Raw genomic sequence first — 18,110 nt, 5'->3', positions numbered from 1 at the left:
TTGCATATATATTTCTTCTATCTTTATCTAAGCTCATTCCAATTTTCAAATTTGTATATGTGACCCAATTAAGTAGAACAGTGTGAAAGAATTGATCTTCAGAATAACTACTTCCTAGGCATTGCTAAAAGTGGTGTATTTTTTTAATGTAATTTCCTAAAGAGAAACTACACAAAAGTTTCTCCAACATTATAAGTCTTAAAAGACACCGACTAGTTTTAAGTGGGACAGAGTTAATTCAGATATGAGAAATATAGAACAGAATGCTCATTACTGTAAGTTTTTTTTTTTTTTTAAGCAAAGGATCCTTGTTATCTCAATCTTGAGCTTGAACTTGACAGCCTGTATTTAGAGGGTTTATTCTGCATGTGGTGGGGGTGGTTGGAGGTATAGGTGGGGTGGATGTGGATAAGATAGCAATTCTAGTTTTACTACTTTTGGTAATTTTGTGCTGGGCTTTGGAAGGCTTAGCAGAAAAAAAAGAAGCATTGTTTCCCTGAATCATACGAATGAGAGGGAAGGAGGAAATGTTAGAAGAATGACTCTCAATTTTATTTCTTGAAAGACGCTCTTGTGGTTGTGTTCAGTTTGACTGAAATGTACCTTCTTGGTCTAGCTGAACTATCCAGAATGGCTTTTCCTAAAACATCAGCAGGCCAAGCAGGAAAGTTAGAGAGCTGACTTGGCTGATGTGCTTTCAACGGGTGACAGTATTGATCTTTGAAATGATTAAGCCTTTGTATTTTGATCTGCCTGAAAATGATAAGTAAGGTTTTTTTATGAGGAAATTTTTAGAAAAGATTACATATTTATAAACACCTAATTTCTGAGTTTCTAAGGAGCCCTTGCTCTTCAGAGTACATCAGTATTGCCACTGCCATAAATTTCAGCCAGAGGAAATTTAACCTCATGTGAAAGCAGCTTCCTGAGGTGAGGCAGGAACACTGGAGGGACTGGGTTCCATCTGTGTCACTAGCTTTGTCATCCTAACTTACTCTCTCTGAGTGCACCCCTTTAAGTTAATAAATGTTATTCACCTAGAGTACCTGGCACATAGTAGTTGTTCAGGGAATATTAGCTACTCCTGTTCATATAAGGATCTTCCCGGTATGAGACATGTATTCATGTCATCCCCTATTTTTTTTTTTTTTGTTTCATTTTCATCTACTGAGTTTTTGAATAGCTACTGTTGTAAGGTAGCAGGGATTGAGGAGTGAAAGATGCCCATGCCACAGTCCTTGTCCTTCAGGGAAAGGAAAACTTGGTGATGTCACTCACTGACAGTAACAGAAAGGAGAGCAAAGCAGTGTGGCTGGAGATGGGGCAGAGATGGATTCGGTTTCAGGTGAGTTGAGTTTGATGGGCTCTGGGGCTATGCAGGAGGATCTGTTCTGCAGGCAGCCATTTTCAATGGGTCCACAGGTATGGGAGAGGCCTGGAGACAGGCATGTGGGAATCAAGTGCTTATGAGCTACCAGGAGTGCTTACACTGGGCAATGCTGGGGGCGGTAGGGTGTGTGTGGGGGGTGGTCGTTAGGAAGCTAGAAAAGTGGGAGCACTGTGAGGTGAGTAGCCTACCCCACATGGGGCACTTCCATGCTTGGGGGTAAAAAATAGCAATGAAGGATTTTGGGTATCTTCTTAGGGGTCCAAAAGACATTTGTATGTACTTGAATTTTTAAAAATTAGTGTTTAATCTATTAAAACCACAAATCCAAAAGGCCTTTTTTTGTTGTTTTGTTTTGAGTTGAGATGGACTCTAAATTGTACATTCTATTTAAGTTCTCTGAACTCTGTCAATTATTTTGATGGGGATCCTTCAACTTGGTTAAAGTAACAACTTGGTTAAACTCTATAGTTTAAAATGTTATACATTTAATTTTACATACTTCAATTTTGTGACCAATGAACAAACCCTTCTTCAGTACTCATTTATAAAACAAATTAAACTCATAAAGAGTAATCTTTAGTTTTTGAAAACATTTCAACATAGCTTTAAACACACAAAATTATGCTAAAACTCCAAAGTCTAAAGAAATCACCCAATGACATATTTTAAATTAGAAACCACAGGGTCAATCATGCTAATTATCTTAAATATTACAAATATTTAGAATATTATATTACAATTATTTATTATAATATTATATTACAAATATTTAAAATATTATATACTTATCCAAAAGTTTAAATTCTTTGGATTTATTAATCCATCAAATTTATACTTCATTTAAAAATTCCCCAGAATTAAAACTCTATCTTGACAGAATTTTACTTTTCCAAGAGATTTGGGGTTATATTCTTAGTGCATTTTCATAGTTAGCCTGGGTTTGGGATTTAATTTTCCCTATGGAAAACTGCATTAATAGGGACCCCATACCTTAAAAAGGTTTCTGTTTTCTCATCTATGTCCCAAGATTCAAATGACCTGATTCTTAAGTAAATTTTGATTCCACAACTTTCCATAAGTTGCCTTGCCAGTTGACCCAAATCAATGAATCCAGTCATGGTTAATCCCACCCTGAATCCTCTGCGCACCCTTCCGTGGGGTCAGAGCCAAAACTCATAGATATATATGCTCATGATCCTGGATTAGATTCTATATCATCGAAGCCTCAGGGTCAGATGTGATAACAGGCGGTGGAGTAATAGGGACTGGTCCTCAAAATAGAAGATCCAGGAGTGGGAAATATAGCAGCATAATAGAAGTCAAAGGAAAGACAGGATTTCAAAGTGCAAAGCAGCATTCACATTGTTGGTTGGAAAGATTAACAAGGATGTTTATAAGGTGAAGTACAACCACTAGATTTGGTCAGTTAAATTTTCATGTCACGACGTGGACAGAAACTGAACAGCTGTGTATTGAGAGTAAACTGGTAGTGCAGACTTGGGCATCACAGCAATGATTCAAGAACTCTGTAAGATTGTTTAGTTCCCCCGACTCCATTTGGTACCAGGGATGAAAGCTGGGGTGTTTAACTACTGAGCCACATCCTTAGTCCTTTTTATTTTTTATTTTGAGACAGGGTCTTTGAGTTGCTTAGAGCCTCGCTAAATTGCTGAGGCTGGCTTTGAACTCCTGCTCCTCCTGCCTCAGCCTCCTGAGCTGCTGGAATTACATATGTGCACCACTAGGCCCTGGCCTGTTTAATTTTTAAATGAGGGAGGTATGGAGGGAGGTGGGGAGGGGGAGGAGATATGAGGTGGTAGCCAAAAGGCTCAAAGATAGAGACATTTATTTTGTATTTTATTTTTATTAGACAAAGAAAAGATTTAAGTGTGTTTACTAAGGGTTGACTGCCCACTCCCCCTCCCCCCCCCCTTTTTAAAATTTAAATTAGAGTTTACAGATTCAGGATAGAGACAGAAGTAATTGGTGAAGCATTATCCCAGAAGATGATAGTAACAGAGATTCAGGTGAAAAGGCTGACCTTGAACGTGAAAAGGAGCACCTAATCCTTGGAGGGCAGAGGGAATGAAGAAGGGATCGCTACAGATGCAGGTGAGTTAGAGGAGGCTGGAGATCCCCGGGCCAGGACAGGGTCTCCTGAAATGGCTCACAGTGAGCCATCGGGCAGCTTCCCAGAAAGTCAGCAGTTCATATTAATCACAGATCAGAGAGGAAATCCTAGCCCCTTCTATTCAACTCTGATTCTCCATTAAGCCGAGACTAGAGGTTAGGGCAGGCGCAAGAGCAGCAGGTGCTTGCACTTCTTAACGTTAGAAGCCAGGCTTCTGGGCCCCCATGATCCTACCCACAACCTTTAATCATATAGCTCTGTTTCCCATTTCCTCCACCTCTTTCTCTGACCAACTTTTCTTCCTTGTTCTGCTTTCAGTACCTTCTCAGATAATCCTCCCCTCTTCTCCCTTCGTTCCTTGTTTACAGGGGGTTCCTAAAGGCTGTTATGACCCTTTTGATCTTCCCTCTGTGGCACAATTTAAATTCCACTTTTTGCTTAGGGTTTATTGTTGTTCTTTCTGAGTGGATATAAGCATGCGAGGGAGGACCAAGCCTCTGTTCACTACTGTATACTGACCTCACAGAGGCCAATGCCTACAATATGTATGCTAAGTATGATAAGTGGATTCATATACCGTTAAACCACAAGAAGCAGGAGGCTAAAGTCTGAAGCTGTCTTTGTACTTTGAGTTCCACCATACAAACTGCAACCTAACATAGTATGAAAACAAATTCAACTTACAAGTATAGAGTTCCTGTAACAAATAGCTGAGTTTCAGCCAATCACAGGCAGCCACTAATCAGACCATGCCCAAATAAGGCAAACAAGAGGCGGTAACTATTCATGTTACTTCTGCGCTTTCCTTCTTTTTGGTCTATGAAACTTCCCAGTTGGCTGAGGAGCAGAGCCCTCTGATCTTTCTGTTTCATTGTGCATCCAGACTCACGACTTGTTCTTTGCTCCAATAAACTCTGTTATATTTATTTTATCTAAAGTTTTTCCTTTAAAAATACCAAGTACATGATGTGGAAGAATAGCATTTAGGAATTTCATGTGCAAATTAAAGTTCTGTATTTATAGGGAGGGAGGGCCACTATGGAGTTTTAGGAAGGCTGATGCACTTTCTCTGTAATTTTTGGGAAATACAGGAAATGCTCAATACCTATCTGCTGAGTGAATGAGAATTTTCAGACAATTGAAACTTTAATTCTTTTAAGGAAAAAAGACATACTTTGCTTTGCCTCTGACCTACTCAAAACAATTTAGAGTCATTCATTATCTACACATTTTTTTAAAAAATCCTACTTCAACAAATTAAGATTTTTAAAAACAGTGCTATTTGCAGTAAACAGTAGGGTTCATTAAAACTTTGATAACTGATTTATAATGAAAGCACTGGTCACACAACCAAGGTAGTTTCTGAGATATTATATAACTAGAAAACCCAATGTTTGATTCCTGAAGCTTCACAGTTACGAATTTTTCTAGAGAATCATCTCTTAGACCTGATTCTCATATATAGAACGAACCACCATTTTTTGGAGCAGAAACTCATGCACTTGCAAATATTTAAAAAGAAAAGCCCTTCCCAATGAATTGCCTACCACTTTTTCACAGGGAAGTTAATTTGCGAACACATGCATGAAGACTAGTACCATAAGGTAGGCAAATATTTTTCCGTGTGCCACCCAAAGCAAACAAATGAAAATAGAAACTTCAAGGACAATTATAAAAATATTTTCAAATTTAAAGAGACAGCAGCACCCTCTTATCCTTTGTTTCCCTCTAAACACTCATCAGAGCTACTCATTTCTTAATCAGTTTCAACTGAGAATTTCTAGCAGGAAAGCATTTCTTTCCTTTTGATGATGAAATAATTGTGTTTTTTTTCTTTCATGTCTTCACTCTCTCAACATATTATGAATCAGAAAAATGGAAGGAAGATACTCACATGTATATTGATTATGGATATTAAGAAACACACAAGTTCACTTGGTCTAGCTCTTAATTACACCTACAGACAACTTATAACTCTTGCATGGGAATTTTAATTTGTAATAGAAGTTATTATCTCTGTTAACTATCAAAATGTCCTAATGTTTAGGGAATAATGCATACAAACTCCCAAAAATGACATAAAAATGCTTGGCCGTATCTGTTCAGGAGAGGATATGATCATCAGGTAGTGCATCCATGCTCAGACAAGGAAAGGTCAAGTTAGATGGAACATCAGTCCTTGAGTTTCAGGGCAGATTGATTCAAATAGTCCATACTGTTGCTCATCTAACATGCTTTGTGCATTATTACAAAAATTCAATAATTACACCGAGATTACCATCAGTCTGACACATTACTGCTCTGTCCGAGCATAGCTGGAAAGAATAGTGAGAAACAGAACCTCTTCCTGGTACTTCTTGAAGGTGCAGACACATACAGGGTCTAGGTCTGGGTTATCCAGAGATAATACTCTCTTAATGACTCCTCCAGGGTGCGTTGTTATTGTGATCTTGGAACTCCCTACTGCTGTCTTGTAATTTTCTGCTCTAAGGTCTGTTGAGTTGTGGTTCAACCACTTTCCTTCCTGTTTCATTCGCAAGGAAGTTCTGTGGGCTGTTCTCTTACACATTCCCCTCTTGCCCATACTCAGGACCTCAAATGAGCTTAGTGTTCAAGAAGTTTGTTTGGAATGAAATTTCTGCATTTGTGAAATGAACAATGTGAGCATGGTGAAAAGCAGACTTGAAGTTGACTGAGGGAAAAGTATATAAAAATGAGTTTGCTTAATATAATTTAAGGGCATATGACACTTTTTTTGTCTTTTCCCAATTTTAACATGAAATAAATGTATAAATACATTATATAGATACCTTAAATATTTAAAGCTTCATCAACCCACACAAGATTAGCAACAGGAAAAGAAAAGCTGGTTTGAAAGAGTTTAAAATAAGACACACACACACACACACGCAGGTGGGTATACAGAGTCTAAAAATGGAAATGTTTAGGATATGGAAAATGTTCAGTTGAAGTAAATTAATAAAACACTGGAAACAAGCTCACCAAATTTGCAAAATGGGAGGCAGAGAGCGGAGTAGTTTCCAAAAGACAGCAGCTCATTTAGGTGATAAACACCAGATGCCAAGTGGAGCTAGGCAGAGACAAAAGTGTTCTGATTAGCTTCAGGGAAGAGGGAGAAAAGCATCGGGCACTAGAGGTGAGAGAGCAAACACAGCCCTTAACAGACTGCATGACTCCCCAGACACCCCTAGGACAAGGCAAGGTAGCCTAGATCCTCAGTTCTATCAGGGCAGGAGCTTTATGTCAGTGAACAGTGACCCACACTGAAGTGTCCATTTGGCCGAGCCCCACATGGGATTGACAATCCGAAACTCCTCTGGGACCACCACCAGGCCAGGTTGGCTGCATTAGCAGTCCCTGAAACCTGCTGTGCACAGGGGCTGAGAGAGTCCGACCACCGTGGTAAATCACCAAAACGGTTGATGATTTACAGGTGTGTCTTGAATAGGGGTGCCATTTCCTTTGGGAAGCTCGGAGTATTGGTACAGTGCTGCAGTGGGAAGGGGACCAATGTGACACTCTGACACTCAATTAGATCCTAAGTTCAAGTTCATTTCTCTGGTCTGACCAATTGGGTGAGTGCCCCTCTCTCTCTCTCTCTCTCTCTCTCTATATATATATATATATACACACACACACACACATATATGTGTATATGTATATATGTGTATATATGTGTGTGTGTATATGTATATACATACATGTACATATGTGTGTACATACATTCTATATATATATATATATATATATATATATATATATATATAGAGAGAGAGAGAGAGAGAGAGAGAGAGAATGCATGTACACATGAGTGTCAGCACTCACAAGAGCTCCATGCAAGTGTGGAAGTCTTTCTTCTCCCTAAATTTTAGTCTTGCCTCTTGGATCTCAAGTCTAACTGAAGTCTATTGTTTTAGTGAGTTTTAAGTGTGATATTGGTGCTTTGAACACATCATTTCCTCCAGGAGGAAGAAAGATTTGTCTATTTACTTGATAGTCCAATAAAACCAAGTTATTCAGAGACACAGGGAGTGCCAGAGGAGACCTATCTTGTTGTAGTAGAAAGAATTCTGAACTCCAAGTTAGCACATCCCTGGATTCTGTCTTGGCTCTTAACTTAGAGTTATGTGACTTGGATTATATCACTTTTATGGGCCTCACTTTCCCCATCTTTGAAGTGAGGATATTGAATTAAATAATCTCTAAGGCCCTCTTTAGAATTCACATTCTGGGATGACTGTGGTCTGTGTCAAGAAGAGCGAGTGAGGGGCTGGGGATGTGGCTCAAGCGGTAATGCGCTCGCCTGGCATGCGTAGGGCGCTGGGTTCGATCCTCAGCACCACATAAAAATAAAAATAAAATAAAGATGTTGTGTCCACTGGAAAAAAAAAAGAAGAGCAAGTGATCATTTTAGGATAGAGGGATCAGAAGTTTTCATGGTAGAAGTAGGATAGTTGGCTCATTTTCTGATAAGTCTGTTTTTTCTGATTACAAAAGAACAGATGAGAGTTGCAGAGTCCAGTGTACAGAAACGTCAAATGTAGATTGCAAATGTCCCTGTGATCTCTATTCTTGTCTGCTTGACATTCATTTTTCCAAATGTTTTCTGTGAAGTGCTAATTATAATCATTACTCTTTTATTAAGATGAATCGTCATGTTTTTCTCTCACAAATTTTTGAAAACTTAAGACTATATTCTGGACATTTTTCTATTATGTCATTATATGTACATCACATTTTTTAATCAGTGTGGAACACCACATTGTTTCTCTAAATTATATGCAACCAATGCATGTTGAAGACATATGACACTTTTCCACTTTTTGTTTTTGATTGTAACAACACTGCAACAAAACTCCTTGCCTACCCAGGTCCTAAAATTTACTCTTTTTACACCTCCTTCACCTTTTGTTTCTAATCAATCACCAGGTCCTGGTGGCCTCACATAATATCTCAAGAACCCATCTGCTTGTTGCCATCTGACTACCTCTACTTTACTCAAGTGGAAAGTCAGACCTTCTTGTGCAGGAGGCCCTTCCCAGACTGCCCACCTCTCTCAGGACCTGCCTTCTCCTTTCCTGTGCTGCAGGCAGAGACACATATCTTATCACTCCCCAGGTGAAAACCCTCAGTAGCTTCTCACTGTTCTTATGGGAAAGACCACACTGACCATCAAGTTGTATTGCCCATCATGTGCTGCCCCTCACAGTATGGGACTTTCCTCCCTGTGGGCCATGTTGGAATGTGGAGCTACGTGTTTGCCCTGTCATGGATCCATACCCATCTCCCCGGGAGAGCGTGTCCAGGCCCATTTTGTGCCCCATCTGGCACAGTGCTTGGGTTCCACAGACACTTTTTAATAAAAAAAAAACATTTAAACTGTATTCTACCTGCATTAACAGTAAAAACAAACAAAACAAAAACATTTTATGGCACTAGTTTACCAACTGGAATGGGCCCTGCACGGTAAGAATACTTCACAATTTTTTCTTTAATGCAGCTAAACTCATGAAATGAAGGATGAGAAATATATAAAACACCAAAAATGAGGCTGCTATCCTCCAGGGAAATGAGGACCAAGAAACGAGAGCTCTCATTTCTCCATATGCTATAGTTTCCCTCAGTCTTATCACTTACATCATGATCAATTCAGAATCAAGTTCTGCTTTCTCAAAGAGCTCCACTTTTACTTTGTTTCCTCACACTAAGGTCTTGGCACTTCACAATTCCGTGCAAACATTGAATTGCTACTACATGAGACCCCACAGTTCTTTACTCACTTGAAATGTGGTTATATATAAGAAGCATTTAAAACTATCCTTCGGCAGGCTTTTAAGTGGACAATTTCATGATAAGGAAATATGTCTAGTTAGAAATTTAGGGAAAGCCCCACATGTTCAAGCTTAAAAGCTTCTGTTGTTTCATGTGGCTTTATCGCAGGTAAAGGTGAGGTGAGCAGAGAGAGACCTGGGGGGCTTGACACCTCCCCATTCTCTCCTTCCCTCCTGGACCCCATGAAACCGCTTTAGTCCAGACTTGTCATTTTACATTCTAGAAAACTGGAGACTACAGAGGCTGGGAATCACATTTATTAAAATTTACCACATGTAGAATATTCTAGGTAGACATACCTTAGGGGAAGTCGCTAGTGCCCCGGTGCTACTGATAAGGAGACTGAAACCCAAGGAGGTTAGGAGAAATTCCTGAGATGGTGGGGACAGGATTCAAACCTGAGGACAGCCCAGCCCTTATTCCAGTCTCTTCTGGGACAGGCCTGACTCCGAGTGAGTCATGCAAGAAATGTGGTCAACCCAGTGGCTTAGCAATCAGAAAAAAATACCACCCCTACCCTCCATTTCTTTTCAGAGGGTTCACATAGAGGAAGCAGACACCAAGCACCTGCACACAGGAGTGGGTAGAGGAATTTAATGGAAACAAACATTCGTATGCTGCTCACAATGATCTGAGTTTGGGAGGATGATCCTGATGACTTCTGACTTACAGGTGTGGGGTATACATGTATCTCACCCAGTCACAGCTGCCTTTGGGGACCCCAGAAACTGCTCTAGAGTTAAATTCTCCAGTTTCTGTTTCTTTGCTTATTCTGCTTTGAACTTGTGTAGTTCACTGTTAAAGGATGACTGCTTGTTAAAGGGTGCAATTTTAGTAATTTTACTTTCCAAAGCTACTGTAGCATTTTTTTTTTAAATTACATAAAAGCAACACTCCTTTTGCCTCATTAAATCCTTGAATAGAGGCAGGGTATTTAAAAACAAGCCTCTAGCTCTCTCTAAGCCAGTGAGGTGTGACTTCGGTCTACCTATTTTCAGGTGCACCGCCCCAGAGCCACAGCTTAACTCTGGGTTTTGGCACCAGGAAACACTGGCCTGTTCCTTTGCAGTTAGCAAGTCTGGCATCGGTAGCAGGGCCTGATCTCCTTCTAAGCATGGGATCAGTCTCTGCCCCAGTGGTCTGGGGTTGGGCTCTGCCCGGGGCTGTAGTGTATCCCTGAAGCTTGTATTATATCCAGTCCTGGAACACTTGGCTTTCTTCATCAAAACCAAATCCCAGCGACGATCATAAAACTTGCCCCGTCAAGTTTAAAGGAGAATGTAGATAAACTGTAAACCAGATTTCGACCGTCTATCCAATTATCTCTGTTTTATGATTCTCTATAGAAATGACTGTATTATTAAATGCATCTGTGACATGCCAGGTGGCTAGCAAACCAGGACTCAAATCCAGGTCGTATGACTTTAGATGCTGGGCTCTCTCAACTTCTCCGCACTGCTTGTCCGTGGCCTCAGTTCCTCAGAGAAAGGAACTGCTTTGAAGTAGTTTAAGTCAAAGAAAAGAACTGAGGCATTGGAGACCTGGGTCTAGCCCTGGGCCTCCTTCCATCCTGTGGGGTGTCCTTCAACAGGGTCCTTCTTCTCTCCAGGCCTTGGTTTTCTTATCCATGAAATGAGGGGTTAGAGTCCATGAAGATTCCTTTAGAGCCATGATTCTACCATCCCCGGACATTTGTAAAGCCTCAGCTTATCTAGTTAAGAAACAAGCTCAAAAAATAGATTTGAACAAAGCCAAACTCTTTTTATCACTCAAAGGAAAAGGATATATAAAAGCTCACATCATTTGAAGTGTAGGGCGCGATCTGTTGCCACTGGGATCAACATGTGGATTCAATGAAATAAGAAAATCAGGTGGAGGAGGAAGTCAGTTTTTTTCATGAGGCATTTTCAAGTTTCCATGAAATAATAACTGCAAAATTGCCAATATAATCTTTCCAGCATCTTTCTGAGTTTAGCACAGTGTATATGACAACAAAACAACAAAAACAAACAAACAAACAAAAACCATACCAAAAACTGATCAGTTAGCTACATTCCTCCAAAGACCAAACAGAAAGTCTACAGAGTGCTTTAGTAGACACAGACAGGACTGGGCTTGGAGTCAGTAGACCTGAGATCATACATGACTGTGTCACATCAAAGTCTCAGTGTCCTTAACTGTGAAAGGGGCATAAGTCCTACTTACACAGATAATGCAGGGTAGTTGGGAAGATCTAATAAACTAAGAAGTACACAAAGAATTGTTTTATTATAATAATTATATGCCATTAAAAAAACTTTCCCACTGGGAATCTATATGTAGCAAAATGAAATTAAACCTCTATCTCTCATCCTGCACAAAAGTCAACTCAAAAAGTAGATCAAGGACTTAGGCACTAGAACAGAGACCCTGCACCTAATAGAAGAAAAAAAATAAGCCCAAATCCTCACCAGGTCAGCTTAGGAACTGAGTTCCTTAACAAGACTCCTAAAGAGCAAGAAGTAAAATCAAACATCAATAAATGGGAGGAATCAAACTAAAAAGCTTTTTCACAGCAAAGGAAACAATTGATAATGTAAAGAGAAAGCCTACAGAATAGGAGAAAATCTTTATCAACGTACCTCAGATAAAACACTCATCTCCAGGATATATAAAGAACTCAAAAAACTCAACACCAAAACGAGTCAATAAATGGGCTAAGGAACTGAACAGACACTTCACAGAAGAAATACAATTGAGCAACAAATATATGAAAAAATGTTCAGCATCTCTAGCAATTAGAGAAATGCAAATCAAAACTACACTGAGATTCCATCTCATTCCAGTCAAAATGGCAATCATCAAGAATACAAACAACAACAAATGTTGGCGAGAATGTGGAGAAAAAGTTATACATTGCCGGTGGGACTGCAAATTAGTGCAACCACTCTGGAAAGCCGAATGGAGATTCCTCAGAAAACTTGGAAGGGAACTACCTAGGAGTTATCCCACTCCTAGGTTTATATCCAAAGAACTTAAAATCAGCATACCACGTGATACAGCTGTATCAATGTTTACAGCAGCTCAATTCACAATAACTAAACTGTGGAATCAACCTAGATGCCCTCTAACAGATGAATGGATAAAGTAATTGTGGTATATATACACAGTAGAGTATTACTCAATCTTAAAGAAGAATGAAATTATGGCGTTTACTGGTAAATGGAAGGAGCTAGAGAATATCATGCTAAGCAAAATAAGCCAATCCCAAAGAACCAAAGGCTGAATGTTTTCTCTGATTTGTGGATGCTAATTCACAACATGTAGGGGCTACAGAAGAATACAGGTACTTAGGATTACACAGAGGGGAGTGAAAAGAGGGGAGAGGGTATGGGAATAGGAATGATAGTAGAATGAATTGAACATTATTACCCTATGTGCATGTATGATAACACAACCTGCGTAACTCTACATCATGTACAACCAGAATGAGAAGTTATAATCCATTTATATATGATGTGTCCAAATGTATTCTACTGTCATATATAACTAATTAGAACAAAAAAAGACAGTATTAAAAAAAAAAAAACACTTTCCCACTATTTACATAGACATGCAGACTTGGAATAGTAATATTGGAATTACCTCTTCCCAATAGCTGAAAACTGATACAATTTAAATAATGGGAGCAGTTACCTCAAAACAATAAAGCCACCACTACAAAAAGGTATCTTTTCTCAGCAGTAAAGAGAGCAAACATACCCAACCTGAAGGCTGGGAAACACAACTCAGAACCTGGCAGTCCAGGGTCATCTTCTCCTCCTTCTGCTGGATCTTTCCTTAGAATCCAATCTGTCATCAAGCTGGCTGGATGTGCTTTGAGATGCCTCCCCGATTAGACCTTTCTCCTCCATCCCTACCTTAGTCTGAGTTCTCCTGGATGAGTGCAAACCTCACACCTGGGGTCCTTGTGGCCAGTGCCTGTCCTCTCCAGGCCATCTTCAAGGCTGCCCATTAACCTACCTCAAGAACAGTCTTCATTGGGTTCCACAGAATTCTGTCCATCTCACATCCCTTCCTACTCTGTGAACCCCTCCACTTGTCCTTATACCTGTGGAACTAAGTCCAGCCTCTGCTCTTGCCAGTCTCCACGCCTAGAAAGCATTTCCACCCTCCTTTGTCTATGTTAATGCAAATCATCTCCAAGTTCCCTTTAGCACAGGGCTTCTCAGAGGTGCTCATGCATCATCTGGGAGATGAGGTCCTGTTAAAACACATTCTGATGCAGTAGATGGCAGGCAGAATCAAGAGAGCATTTTAAGCTGGGCATGGTGGCACACGCCTGTAATCCCAGCAGTTTGGGAGGCTGAGGCAGAAGGATCATGAGTTCAAATCCAGCTTCAGCAACTTAGCAAGGCCTCAAGCAAGACTCTGTCTCTAAATAAAATATAAAAAAGGGGCTGGTATGTGGCTCAGGGGTTAAGTGTCCCTGGGTTCAATCCCCAGTACTAAGAAAAGAAAGACAACATTCCAACAAGTTCCCTGGTGATCACACTGCTGCTGGTTCATGGACCCCACTTTGAGTAGCAAAGCCTTTTGGCTTAGTAGGGGGAAAAAGGGGGACACAGACATGGGTTTGATTGCTATCTTTGTCAAGTGTGAGATGTTAGGGAATAATATCCCTTGTAGAGTGGGAATATTATTACTTTACATAAATGATGTGAGGAGCTTTTGAGATATTAATAAATACTATTCTCTTCAAATCTTTCTCTTGGCTGTCATAAACTCATCATGCTAAGCTTCTCCCATAATCCATCCAGCCCCTTTCTCCTTACCCTGAATCTTACTGCTTCAATAATTTCTGCACATGGACATAAAGTGAATCATATATTCTTTGAAGGGGCAGTCATGTCTGATTTTTTTTCACACATAAGTTTAAAAAGTATTCTCAAAGTTTTTATTTTTCATGCCCAGCTCTGAGCTGAGTGATACTTGGCAATGATGCCACCTTTCACTGTGGCATAATGCAGAGAGGCAGGCTGCACTGAGGTTCTGATATGGTCTTTGGAGTCTGAGATCCAAGGCTGGTTCCATCACTCATGGTGGCATCCCCTGCCTAACCCAGACTAACATGCCTGGGTCTGTTTCCTCACCTGTAACTTCTAGTATTGTGAGAACTAAGTTAGGTGAGTTATGTAGAGTGCTGGGCTGATATGACAGATTTTGAAAATGGCATGATTCTCCACTTCTCTCTGACTCCATGACATTCTCTAATGTGACTATGGAGCCCCGCCCATCAAAAGGTTGGGTCTATTTCTCCATCCCTTAAACCTAAGTTGGCCTCCTGACTTGCTTTTATAGTTGAGACCTCAAGGGACCTTGTTCCCGCTCTCCATCTTGCAACCATGCAGAACCAACCTGTGAACAGGCCCTGGCTAGCCTGTGAATGATGAGACATAGGCTCAGCAGCTCCCTAGGTGACTCAGCTGATGGTGGGCCAGTACTCAGAGGACAAGATCATTAGACTTGCCCAGCTGAGTCCAGACCAAACTGATGATCCACAGACTCACAAGCTAAATAAATGGTAGTTGTTTTAAGCCATTATGTTTGGGATGGTTTATTTTGCATAGCAACAGATAACTGATCCTGTGTGTGTGTGTGTGTGCGCGCGCACACGTGTGCATACACACACATATACATATATATGCAATTTCACAATGAACAGTGGCTATTATATTTGGGGAAAGGGTACTTAACTGAAAATGGATTTCTCCATACAACTAAAATTTAGGCTTTAATGAGTAGTAGGAAGATGACTGAACTATGAATTGGGACTGTTACAGTCTGGACCTTGTAACTTTTCCAGTGGGCATCTGTATGAACTTAGAGAAATCACTGGACCTCTTTGAGCCAGTTTCCTCATCTATAAACTACAGTGTCATACGAAGTGACTATTAAGGTTCTTTTCAGCTAGAGAAAGGAATAAGGGTTCATTTTTTTCCAGAACACATATTTAACAAATCTGAACCACATTTAACATTTTTCTGTAGAAAAGGTTTTAATCACAGACACCTTCGCTGTCTTGTCTTTGTTGTTGAGCAATGGTGGTTGTGACTACATACTCCTTGTGCTAGTCACAGATTGAACCTATAACATGGACTTCCTAATGGTGGACCAGGAACCCATGCAGCCAGGCTTATTAAGAAAGGGACATGAAATCATATCATATAAGTTCTCCTGGGAACCCAGTATGTGTGGCTCTTAACAATAATTTGCAGGTGCAGGTCAACTTCTTCTATTCATTTTTAGGCTGCAGTAAATGTTTTAGAGAACTGCAGTTGTTGGCAACTGACCATCAAAAAGAAGGGACACTATTGTACAGCTATAAAGAATCAGATCTTTGCATGTCTTGCAAACGAATGACCAAGATAGGTACTCAATTATCAAACTTGGGGAAGGAATTACCATAAAAATTTTAGAAAATTCAAATTCTTGTTTATCAAATTCTTTGTTTATCAAAAACTTTTTTTTTTTTTTTGCTGTGATGGAAAAAAGCTATGGGGAGAGGCAGAGTAACTATAATCAGCAGAAGAACATTGCACTGAAATGTGGCTTATGTTTATCCACCTTGAATAAAATGTCCTGTCCTTCTGAAATGTCATGTGAATTAATATTTTTTAAAAATGGATTGGTTAATAGTTTCTTGCAGTTAAAATTGTAAAGAGCATTTGTTCCCTAAATAATTTTTTTTTTTTTTTATAATTGACTCACTTCTCTCTCCCCCCCATCATGTGGATTTTTGCAGCATCTGCCTTTGGCATTATTTGTATCTCCCTCCTCTCATTCTTATCACTGCAGCTGAGTGAACTTTCTAGACTAGAGATCTGCTCTGCTTCAAACCCTTCAATGGTATAAGATTCCTGAAGATAGGGGCTGTGTCCACACTTCTGCCAACTGCCTGTTGTCTCTGTGTCTACACACATGCTGTCTCCAGAGCCAGACCAGAGTTTCATTTAATTCTGGAGAGTCACTTGCACACCTAATAGAAAAGAGCTCACTGCTTGTGGTAAAGTGTGAGGCATGATTATCCCTTTTCTTTTATGTTAATAAACACTCATTGCAACTCAGGAGCATGTTTCTTAGGTGCCTCACATCACTCTGAGTCTGTATTTTGAGTTATTTTAATTATCTGCTGCATAGCACATGTTCATCATCTCAGTGTTTTAAGTATGTTTTAGGAGAGGATCATTTTGATGGTCTATAATCCTGGAAATTCCAATCTCTGTGAGATGAGGATATTCACAGGTGAAAAGGGTATGAGTAAATGGAAGATGTTAGCATTCAGCATACCCTCTTAAATAGCATTCAGGGATAACTAGAGCAAGAAAGGTTACAAGTTGGATGGATCAGTGGTTAAGAGCAGGTGTTCTAGAAAGAACACAACTGGAGGACCTCTCTGACCTGCAGACAGGTAAAGGCTCTGTGCCTGCCCTCCTCCTAGGATGGATCAATCAATTCTTCCCAATACTTCTTTTCTGGACACCAAGGAAGTCTAACTGTAAACAGCTAATCTGTGTAACGATCAAAAGAAGAAGAAGACATCAAGAAGTAGGTACCATTTAACCAAGACCCCCAAGAACCTAAGATTCAGGGTTATTGGAAAAGGTGTGTAACTAGGAGAATCTGAAGCAGTCAAGGGAGAGGAAACAAGCTCTTAGAAGGTTAGTATTAAATTATTAGAATCTGGAGTTCTTTGCAAGAAGTGAACTCCTCAGGCACCAGGGCAGGGCAGTTCCAGGAGCAAAGCAGATAGCACCTGCTCTGCCCTTCCTTGGCCTGGCACTGGATTCTGGCCAGAGTTTAGCAAGGTGTTTTCCAGACTCAAGAAAGGTGCTGGGTGGGAATTCCAGAGAATCATTCTATTTTCCTAAATATGTGTTTAGTTGACAAGCAAGTTTTTGTTGTTTTAAATTCCAGATATGCAAAAGGTCTTTGGAACATAGTTAAGGTTGGTCATATTTGTCTTTAGACATCATTAAATAGCTAAATCTTTAGAACTACTGATAATGAGGGCTAGGTTGAGGTATGAGACAGACATTTATTTAATGCTTACAGATTAAATAAAGGAGCAAGATCAGAGGATGGACAGAGTGGGCAAGGACGAGAAATAAAATCACACCTCCCCTTCCTGTGTCAGTGTCTGCTCCAATACCCTCAGTGACCAGTGCAGCTTGGTATTAACTGACTTTTCACACTTCAGAGAAACAGAAATAACCTGGGATCACTGCAACATCATTTTATTTTATTTTTTTCAGTGCTGTGGATTAAACCCAGGCCTTATGCATGCTAGCCAAGTGCTCTGCTACTGAGCTACATCCTCAGCCCTCTTCTTTAATTTTACAACCTCAAATTATTGTTTCACTCATCCATCTCAGGACAGGGACTTTACTACAGAAGGTGTTCCATGGACACTGGCATTTTGATTGAGAAGCTTTAACTGTTAGTAAAATATCCTTTTCATAGTATTAACTAGAAGATTAAACGGGAGAAAAAAACTCAGCAAATACAGAATGCATTAGCTTTAAAAACAACAATCACTTCTACTTCTACTTTTGATTGTTTCTCTTCTCAGTAATTACTCCTCACAATAAATTGGTCACCCAGGACATCCACAAGCCATAGTGAGAAGCACCATCAGTTACTCTCTCCCATAAATGTGTCAGGAAGGAAATAAATACCCTATTTAATGATCTTACC

General features: G+C 39.9%; 1 protein-coding gene across 1 annotated transcript in view; it reads right to left on the bottom strand.

Annotated features, from left to right (window-relative positions):
* The window catches only part of LOC124081278 (sperm motility kinase 2B-like), a 35,644-nt gene that overhangs the window by 16,416 nt on the left and 1,118 nt on the right, over window positions 1-18,110 (bottom strand). The window lies entirely within an intron of this gene.

This window comes from Marmota monax, unplaced genomic scaffold (genome assembly GCF_021218885.2).
Source record: "Marmota monax isolate L192 unplaced genomic scaffold, Marmota_monax_Labrador192_F-V1.1 WCK01_AAM20220418_F8-fsc00901, whole genome shotgun sequence".
Taxonomy (NCBI): Eukaryota; Metazoa; Chordata; class Mammalia; order Rodentia; family Sciuridae; genus Marmota; species Marmota monax.
The sequence above is the reverse complement of the archived record's forward strand: the minus strand, read 5'-3'. Positions and strand labels throughout refer to the sequence as shown.